This window comes from Arachis stenosperma, chromosome 3 (assembly GCF_014773155.1).
Source record: "Arachis stenosperma cultivar V10309 chromosome 3, arast.V10309.gnm1.PFL2, whole genome shotgun sequence".
NCBI classification, from domain to species: Eukaryota; Viridiplantae; Streptophyta; class Magnoliopsida; order Fabales; family Fabaceae; genus Arachis; species Arachis stenosperma.
Window position 1 is genome coordinate 21,924,335 of NC_080379.1, and position 9,964 is coordinate 21,934,298.

At 41.2% G+C, this 9,964-nt stretch overlaps 1 non-coding gene across 1 annotated transcript; it reads left to right on the plus strand.

The window, feature by feature from the left end:
- Positions 1–6,199: 6,199 nt before the first annotated feature.
- Positions 6,200–6,307, plus strand: LOC130972596 (small nucleolar RNA R71). Its single transcript, XR_009083755.1, has one exon. It is a non-coding gene; the product is annotated as a small nucleolar RNA R71 (small nucleolar RNA).
- The last annotated feature ends 3,657 nt before the right edge of the window (positions 6,308–9,964 follow it).

The following is a 9,964-nucleotide window of genomic DNA, read 5'->3' on the forward strand; positions in this document are numbered from 1 at the left end:
TTTTTAGCACACGGATAGAATGCATGATACGGGAGCAAATACTTCAAGTGCACAACGACGTGCTAGAGCGCCTCCACCTCCGCATTTCGGAAATGGTGCTCGACAATCCCGTGTTAACGCTATACCGTTTAGACCACCGCGCAACGAAACACGGCTGGCTCTATCAAGTGACATTGGGGACGCTGAGCTCATGCGACAAATATGGTGCACGAAATTGTGATCATCAATGGCGCCATCAACATGGTACGCTCATTGCAATCTCAACTCTTCATCACAACTCCGCACAACTAACCAGCAAGTGCACTGGGTCGTCCAAGTAATAAACCTTATGCGAGTAAGGGTCGATCCCATGGAGATTGTTGGTATGAAGCAAGCTATGGTCATCTTGTAAATCTTAGTCAGGCAAACTCAAATGGATATGGTGATATACGAATAAAACTTAAAGATAAAGATAGAGATACTTATGTAATTCATTAGTGGGAATTTCAGATAAGCGCATGAAGATGCTGTGTCCCTTCCGTCTCTCTGCTTTCCTACTGTCTTCATCCAATCCTTCTTACTCCTTTCCATGGCAAGCTTATGCAAGGGTTTCACCGTTGTCAGTGGCTACCTCCCATCCTCTCAGTGGAAATGTTCAACGCACCCTGTCACGGCACGGCTATCCATCTGTCGGTTCTCGATCAGGCCGGAATAGAATCCAGTGATTCTTTTGCGTCTGTCACTAACCCCCCGCCCTCAGGAGTTTGAAGCACGTCACAGTCATTCAATCATTGAATCCTACTCAGAATACCACAGACAAGGTTAGACCTTCCGGATTCTCTTGAATGCCGCCATCAGTTCTTGCCTATACCACGAAGACTCTGATCTCACGGAATGGCTGGCTCGGTTGTCAGGCGAGCAACCATGCATCGTGTATCAGGAATCCAAGAGATAAACATTAGAGCCTTGTTTGCTTGTAGAACAGAAGTGGTTGTCAGGCACTCGTTCATAGGTGAGAATGATGATGAGTGTCACATAATCATCACATTCATCATGTTCTTGGGTGCGAATGAATATCTTAGAACAAGAACAAGCGGAATTGAATAGAAGAACAATAGTAATTGCATTAATACTCGAGGTACAGCAGAGCTCCACACCTTAATCTATGGTGTGTAGAAACTCCACCGTTGAAAATACATAAGAACAAGGTCTAGGCATGGCCGAATGGCCAGCCTCCCAAAGAGGGTTCAATCATAAAAACATGATCAAAAGATGATAACACAATAGTAAAAGGTCCTACTTATAGAAAACTAGTAGCCTAAGATGAGTAAATGACATAAAAATCCACTTCCGGGCCCACTTGGTGTGTGCTTGGGCTGAGCAATGAAGCATTTTCGTGTAGAGACTCTTCTTGGAGTTAAACGCCAGCTTTTGTGCCAGTTTGGGCGTTTAACTCCCACTTTGGTGCCAGTTCCGGCGTTTAACGCTGGAATTTCTGAAGGTGACTTTGAACGCCGGTTTGGGCCATCAAATCTTGGGCAAAGTATGGACTATCATATATTGCTGGAAAGCCCAGGATGTCTACTTTCCAACGCCGTTGAGAGCGCGCCAATTGGGCTTCTGTAGCTCCAGAAAATCCACTTCGAGTGCAGGGAGGTCAGAATCCAACAGCATCTGCAGTCCTTTTCAGTCTCTGAATCAGATTTTTGCTCAGGTCCCTCAATTTCAGCCAGAAAATACCTGAAATCACAGAAAAATACACAAACTCATAGTAAAGTCCAGAAAAGTGAATTTTAACTAAAAACTAATAAAAATATACTAAAAACTAACCCAAATATACTAAAAACATACTAAAAACAATGCCAAAAAGCGTACAAATTATCCGCTCATCACAACACCAAACTTAAATTGTTGCTTGTCCTCAAGCAACTGAAAATCAAATAAGTTGAAAAGAAGAGAATATGCAATGAACTCCAAAAACATCTATGAAGATCAGTATTAATTAGATGAGCGGGGCTTTTAGCTTTTTGCCTCTGAACAGTTTTGGCATCTCACTTTATCCTTTGAAATTCAGAATGATTGGCTTCTTTAGGAACTCAGAATCTAGATAGTGTTATTGATTCTCCTAGTTAAGTATGATGATTCTTGAACACAGCTACTTTATTGAGTCTTGGCTGTGGCCCAAAGCACTCTGTCTTCCAGTATTACCACCGGATACATACATGCCACAGACACATAATTGGGTGAACCTTTTCAGATTGTGACTCAGCTTTGTTAAAGTCCCCAATTAGAGGTGTCCAGGGTTCTTAAGCACACTCTTTTTGCCTTGGATCACAACTTTATTTCTTTCTCTCCCCTTTTTTTTTTCTTTTTTCGTCTCTTTTCTCTTTTTTTTTCGTTTTTTTTATTCACTGCTTTTTCTTACTTCAAGAATCATTTTTATAATTTTTCAGATCCTCAGTAACATGTCTCCTTTTTCATCATTCTTTCAAGAGCCAACATTCATGAATCACAAATTCAAAAGACATATGCACTGTTTAAGCATGCATTCAGAAAACAAAAGTGTTGCCACCACATCAAAATAATTAAACTATTATAAAATTCAAAATTCATGCAATTCTTCCCTTTTTCAATTAAGAACAAATTTTTTTATTCAAGAAAGGTGATGGATTCATAGGACATTCATAACTTTAAGGCATAGACACTTAAGACACTAATGATCATAAGACACAAACATGGATAAACATAAGCATGAAAATTCGAAAAACAAGAAAATAAAGAACAAGGAGATTAAAGAACGGGTCCACCTTAGTGATGGCGGCTTGTTCTTCCTCTTGAAGGTCTTATGGAGTGCTTGAGCTCCTCAATGTCTCTTCCTTGTCTTTGTTGCTCCTCTCTCATGATTCTTTGATCTTCTCTAATTTCATGGAGGAGAATGGAGTGTTCTTGGTGCTCCACCCTTAGTTGTCCCATGTTGGAACTCAATTCTCCTAGGGAGGTGTTCAGTCGCTCCCAATAATCTTGTGGAGGAAAGTGCATCCCTTGAGGCATCTCAGAGATCTCATGATGAGAGGGGTCTCTTGTTTGCTCCATCCTTTTCTTAGTGATGGGCTTATCCTCATCAATAGGGGTGTCTCCTTCTATGTCAACTCCAACTGAATAACAGAGGTGACAAATGAGGTGAGGACTTGGTCCAACCTTTGATTAAAGTTGACCCTTCTTGTTTAAGGATGTTCATCTCCTTGCATCATGGGCAAGTTAAATGCCAACCTTACATTTTCCGGACTAAAATCCAAGTATTTCCCCCGAACCATAGTAAGCCACTTCTTTGGATCCGGGTTCACACTTTTATCATGGTTCTTGGTGATCCATGCATTGGCATAGAACTCTTGAACCATTAAGATTCCGACTTGTTGAATGGGGTTGGTAAGAACTTCCCAACCTCTTCTTCGGATCTCATGTCGGATCTCCGGATATTCACTCTTTTTGAGTGAAAAAGGGACCTCGGGGATCACCTTCTTCAAGGCCACAACTTCATAGAAGTGGTCTTGATGCACCCTTGAGATGAATCTCTCCATCTCCCATGACTCGGAGGTGGAAGCTTTTGCCTTCCCTTTCCTCTTTCTAGAGGTTTCTCCGGCCTTGGATGCCATAAATGGTTATGGAAAAACAAAAAGCAATGCTTTTACCACACCAAACTTAAAAGGTTTGCTCGTCCTCGAGCAAAAGAAGAAAGAAAAGAGTAGAAGAAGAAGAAATGAGGAAGAAGGGAATGGCTTTTGTGTTCGGCCAAAGAGGGGGAGAAGTGGTGTTTAGGTTGTGTGAAAATGAAGGAGTGAAGAAGGGTTTATATAGGAGAGGAGGGGCTTATGGTTCGGTCATGGATGGGTGGGTTTGGGAGGGAAAGTGGTTTGAATTTGAATGGTAAGGTAGGTGGGGTTTTATGAAGGATGGATGTGAGTGGTGAAGAGAAAGATGGGATTGGATAGGTGAAGGGTTTTTTGGGGAAGAGGTATGGAAGTGATTGGTGAATGGGTGAAGAAGAAAGAGGGTGGTGGGGTAGGTGAGGATCCTGTGGGGTCTACAGATCCTGAGGTGTCAAGGAAATGTCATCCCTGCACCAAATGGCATGCAAAATCACGTTTTGAGCCAATTCTGGCGTTAAACGCCGGGCTGGTGCCCATTTCTGGCGTTTAACGCCAGGTTCTTGCCCTTTCCTGGCGTTTAACGCCAGTCTGGTGCCCCTTTCTGGCGTTAAACGCCCAGAATGGTGCCAGACTGGGCGTTAAACGCCCACCTGCTAGCCTTACTGGCGTTTAAACGCCAGTAGGTTCTTCCTCCAGGGTGTGCTGTTTTTCTTCCTGTTTTTCATTCTGTTTTTGCTTTTTCAATTGATTTTGTGACTTCTCATGATCATCAACCTACAGAAAACATAAAATAACAAAGAAAAATATATAAAATATAACATTGGGTTGCCTCCCAACAAGCGCTTCTTTAATGTCAGTAGCTTGACAGAGGGCTCTCATGGAGCCTCACATTTTCTCAGAGCAATGTTGGAACCTCCCAACACCAAACTTAGAGTTTGAATGTGGGGGTTCAACACCAAACTTAGAGTTTGGTTGTGGCCTCCCAACACCAAACTTAGAGTTTGACTGTGGGGGCTCTGTTTGACTCTGATTTGAGAGAAGCTCTTCATGCTTCCTCTCCATGGTAATAGAGGGGTATCCTTGAGCCTTAAACACAAAGGATTCTTTATTCACTTGAATGATCAGTTCACCTCCATCAACATCAATCACAGCCTTTGCTGTGGCTAGGAAGGGTCTGCCAAGGATGATAGATTCATCCATGCACTTCCCAGTCTCTAGGACTATGAAATCAGCAGGGATGTAATGGTCTTCAATTTTTACCAAAACATCCTCTACAAGTCCATAAGCTTGTTTTCTTGAATTGTCTGCCATCTCTAGTGAGATTCTTGCAGCTTGTACCTCAAAGATCCCTAGCTTCTCCATTACAGAGAGAGGCATGAGGTTTACACTTGACCCTAAGTCACACAGAGCCTTCTTGAAGGTCATGGTGCCTATGGTACAAGGTATTGAAAACTTCCCAGGGTCCTGCCTCTTTTGAGGTAATTTCTGCCTAGACAAGTCATCCAATTCTTTGGTGAGCAAAGGGGGTTCATCCTCCCAAGTCTCATTTCCAAATAACTTGTCATTTAGCTTCATGATTGCTCCAAGGTATTTAGCAACTTGCTCTTCAGTGACATACTCATCCTCTTCAGAGGAGGAATACTCATCAGAGCTCATGAAAGGCAAAAGTAAGTCCAATAGAATCTCTATGGTCTCATTTTGAGCCTCAGATTCCCATGGTTCCTCATTGGGGAACTCAATGGAGGTCAGTGCACGCCCATTGAGGCCTTCCTCAGTGGCGTTCACTGCCTCTCCTTCCTCTCCAAATTCGGCCATGTTGATGGCCTTGCACTCTCCTTTTGGATTTTCTTCTGTATTGCTTGGAAGAGTACTAGGAGGGAGTTCAGTAATTCTCTTGCTCAGCTGTCCCACTTGTGCCTCCAAATTCCTAATGGAGGACCTTGTTTCAGTCATGAAACTTTGAGTGGTTTTGATTAGATCAGAGACCATGGTTGCTAAGTCAGAGTGGCTCTACTTAGAACTCTCTGTCTGTTGCTGAGAAGATGATGGAAAAGGCTTGCCATTGCTAAACCTGTTTTTCCACCATTATTGTTGTTGAAACCTTGTTGAGGTCTCTCTTGATTCTTCCATGAGAGATTTGGGTGATTTCTCCATGAAGAATTATAGGTGTTTCCATAGGGTTCTCCTAGGTAATTCACCTCTTCCATTGAAGGGTTTTCAGGATCATAAGCTTCTTCTTCAGATGAAGCATCCTTAGTACTGCTTGGTGCATTTTGCATTCCAGACAGACTTTGAGAAATCAAATTGACTTGTTGAGTCAATATTTTATTATGAGCCAATATGGCATTCAGAGTATCAATCTCAAGAACTCCTTTCTTCTGATTAGTCCCATTGTTCACAGGATTCCTTTCAGAAGTGTACATGAATTGGTTATTTGCAACCATTTCAATTAGCTCTTGAGCTTCTGTAGGCGTCTTCTTCAGATGAAGAGATCCTCCAGCAGAGCTATCCAAAGACATCTTGGATAATTCAGAGAGACCATCATAGAAAATACCTATGATGCTCCATTCAGAAAGCATGTCAGAAGGACATTTTCTGATCAATTGTTTGTATCTTTCCCAAGCTTCATAGAGGGATTCTCCATCCTTCTGTCTGAAGGTTTGGACTTCCACTCTAAGCTTACTCAATTTTTGAGGTGGAAAGAACTTTGCCAAGAAGGCATTGACTAGCTTTTCCCATGAGTCCAGGCTTTCTTTAGGTTGTGAGTCCAACCATGTCCTAGCTCTGTCTCTTACAGCAAAAGGGAATAGCATAAGTCTGTAGACCTCAGGGTCAACCCCATTAGTCTTGACAGTATCACAGATTTGCAAGAATTCAGCTAAGAACTGATGAGGATCTTCCAATGGAAGTCCATGGAACTTGCAATTCTGTTGCATTAGAGAAACTAATTGAGGCTTAAGCTCAAAGTTGTTTGCTCCAATGGCAGGGATAGAGATGCTTCTCCCATAGAAGTCGGGAGTAGGTGCAGTAAAGTCACCCAGCACCTTCCTTGCATTATTTGCATTGTTGTTATTTTCGGCTGCCATGTCTTCTTCTTTGAAGATTTCTGTTAGGTCCTCTGCAGAGAGTTGTGCCTTAGCTTCTCTTAGCTTTCGCTTCAAGGTCTTTTCAGGTTCAGGGTCAGCTTCAACAAGAATGCTTTTGTATTTGTTCCTGCTCATATGAAAGAGAAGAGAACAAGAAAATGTGGAATCCTCTATGTCACAGTATAGAGATTCCTTGAGGTGTCAGAGGAAAAGAAAAATAGAAGGAAGAAGGAGAAGAATTCGAACTTAGTCAGATAGAGTTCGAACTGTGCATTGAGGAGGAGTGGTACTCCATAAACAGAAGGATGTGAGAAGAGGGGAAGAGCTTTTTCGAAAATTAATTAAAAAGATTTTAAAAGCATTTTGAAAAACTTTAATTTGATTTTCGAAAATCAAGATTGAGAAAGGGATCAAGTAATTTTTGAAAAAGATTTTGAAATTAGAAATCAAAAAGATTTGATTGAAAACTATTTTGAAAAAGATGAGGTTAAGAAGATATGATTGGTTTTAAAAAATATGTGATTGAGAAGATATGATTTGGAAACAATTTTGAAAAAAGATTTGATTTTAAAAATTAATGACTTGCCTAACAAGAAAAGATATGATTCAAACATTAAACCTTTCTCAACAGAAAAGGCAACATACTTGAAATGTTCAATCAAATCATTAATTGTTAGCAAGTATCTTTGAAAAAGGAAAGAAATTAATTTTGAAAACATTTGATTGAAAAGATATGATTTGAAAAAGATTTGATTTTGAAAAACTTTGAAAACTTCAAAAAAAATTGATTTGAAAACAAAATCCTCCCTCTTGTGCCATCCTGGCGTTAAACGCCCAGAATGGTGCACACTCTGGCGTTTAACGCCCAAGGCACTACCTTTTTGGGCGTTAAACGCCCAACCAGGTACCCTGGCTGGCGTTTAAACGCCAGTCTGTCCTTCTTCACTGGGCGTTTTGAATGCCCAGCTTTTTCTGTGTAATTCCTCTGCTGCATGTTCTGAATCTTCAGTTCCCTGTACCATTGACTTGAAAATAGAACCAAGATCAAATAAACAATGCATGCAAGACACCAAACTTAAATTTAGACACTAGACTCAAACAAGAAACATAAAATTTTTTTGGTTTTTATGATTTTGAAAAATTTTTTTTTTGGATTTTTCGAAAATTAAGTGAAAAAAGAAAATAAAGGTATCAAAGTTCTTAATGAGAATTCCAGGAATCATGCAATGTTAGTCTAAAGCTTTAGTCTAAAGGAATTAGACATGAATAGCCAAGCTTCAGCAGGACATTGCATTCAAGAGCTAAATTGATGAGAATCAATCAGCTTTGGTGATGATAAGATCATCACCTTGAAACACTAGAATTCATTCTTAAGAACTCTGAAAAATACCTAATCTATGCAACAAGATGAACCGTCAGTTGTCCATACACGAAACAATCCCCGGCAACGGCGCCAAAAACATAGTGCACGAAATTGTGATCATCAACGGCGCCATCAACATGGTACGCTCATTGCAATCTCAACTTTTCATCACAACTCCGCACAACTAACCAGCAAGTGCACTGGGTCGTCCAAGTAATAAACCTTACGTGAGTAAGGGTCGATCCCACGGAGATTGTTGGTATGAAGCAAGCTATGGTCATCTTGTAAATCTTAGTCAAGCAAACTCAAATAGATATGGTGATATACGAATAAAACTTAAAGATAAAGATAGAGATACTTATGTAATTCATTAGTGGGAATTTCAGATAAGCGCATGAAGATGCTGTGTCCCTTCCGTCTCTCTGCTTTCCTACTGTCTTCATCCAATCCTTCTTACTCCTTTCCATGGCAAGCTTATGCAAGGGTTTCACCGTTGTCAGTGGCTACCTCCCATCCTCTCAGTGGAAATGTTCAACGCACCCTGTCACGGCACGGCTATCCATCTGTCGGTTCTCGATCAGGCCGGAATAGAATCCAGTGATTCTTTTGCGTCTGTCACTAACCCCCCGCCCTCAGGAGTTTGAAGCACGTCACAGTCATTCAATCATTGAATCCTACTCAGAATACCACAGACAAGGTTAGACCTTCCGGATTCTCTTGAATGCCGCCATCAGTTCTTGCCTATACCACGAAGACTCTGATCTCACGGAATGGCTGGCTCGGTTGTCAGGCGAGCAACCATGCATCATGTATCAGGAATCCAAGAGATAAACATTAGAGCCTTGTTTGCTTGTAGAACAGAAGTGGTTGTCAGGCACTCGTTCATAGGTGAGAATGATGATGAGTGTCACATAATCATCACATTCATCATGTTCTTGGGTGCGAATGAATATCTTAGAACAAGAACAAGCGGAATTGAATAGAAGAACAATAGTAATTGCATTAATACTCGAGGTACAGCAGAGCTCCACACCTTAATCTATGGTGTGTAGAAACTCCACCGTTGAAAATACATAAGAACAAGGTCTAGGCATGGCCGAATGGCCAGCCTCCCAAAGAGGGTTCAATCATAAAAACATGATCAAAAGATGATAACACAATAGTAAAAGGTCCTACTTATAGAAAACTAGTACCCTAAGATGAGTAAATGACATAAAAATCCACTTCCGGGCCCACTTGGTGTGTGCTTGGGTTGAGCAATGAAGCATTTTCGTGTAGAGACTCTTCTTGGAGTTAAACGCCAGCTTTTGTGCCAGTTTGGGCGTTTAACTCCCACTTTGGTGCCAGTTCCGGCGTTTAACGCTGGAATTTCTGAAGGTGACTTTGAACGCCGATTTGGGCCATCAAATCTTGAGCAAAGTATAGACTATCATATATTGCTGGAAAGCCCAGGATGTCTACTTTCCAACGCCGTTGAGAGCGCGCCAATTGGGCTTCTGTAGCTCCAGAAAATCCACTTCAAGTGCAGGGAGGTCAGAATCCAACAGCATCTGCAGTCCTTTTCAGTCTCTGAATCAGATTTTTGCTCAGGTCCCTCAATTTCAGCCAGAAAATACCTGAAGTGATATATATTTGATCACTACTACGCTGGTCCAACAAGGGGGATTCGGTTCATATCTTGAAGGTGATTAGGCATGCTTATATTGGAGGTGATTCTTGCCCTTTATATGGTTATATTGGTTGTGAAACTTGCATTTTGAACTTAGCCTTTAAGATAAAGTTTCCATGGTGGAAATTTCTCAATCATATTTGTTTGTGTGTTGAGTTGATGAATCGTGTATAAAGTTTTGTGATGTAGAATGGATTTGGAGTTAAAGTTAATGGTTACA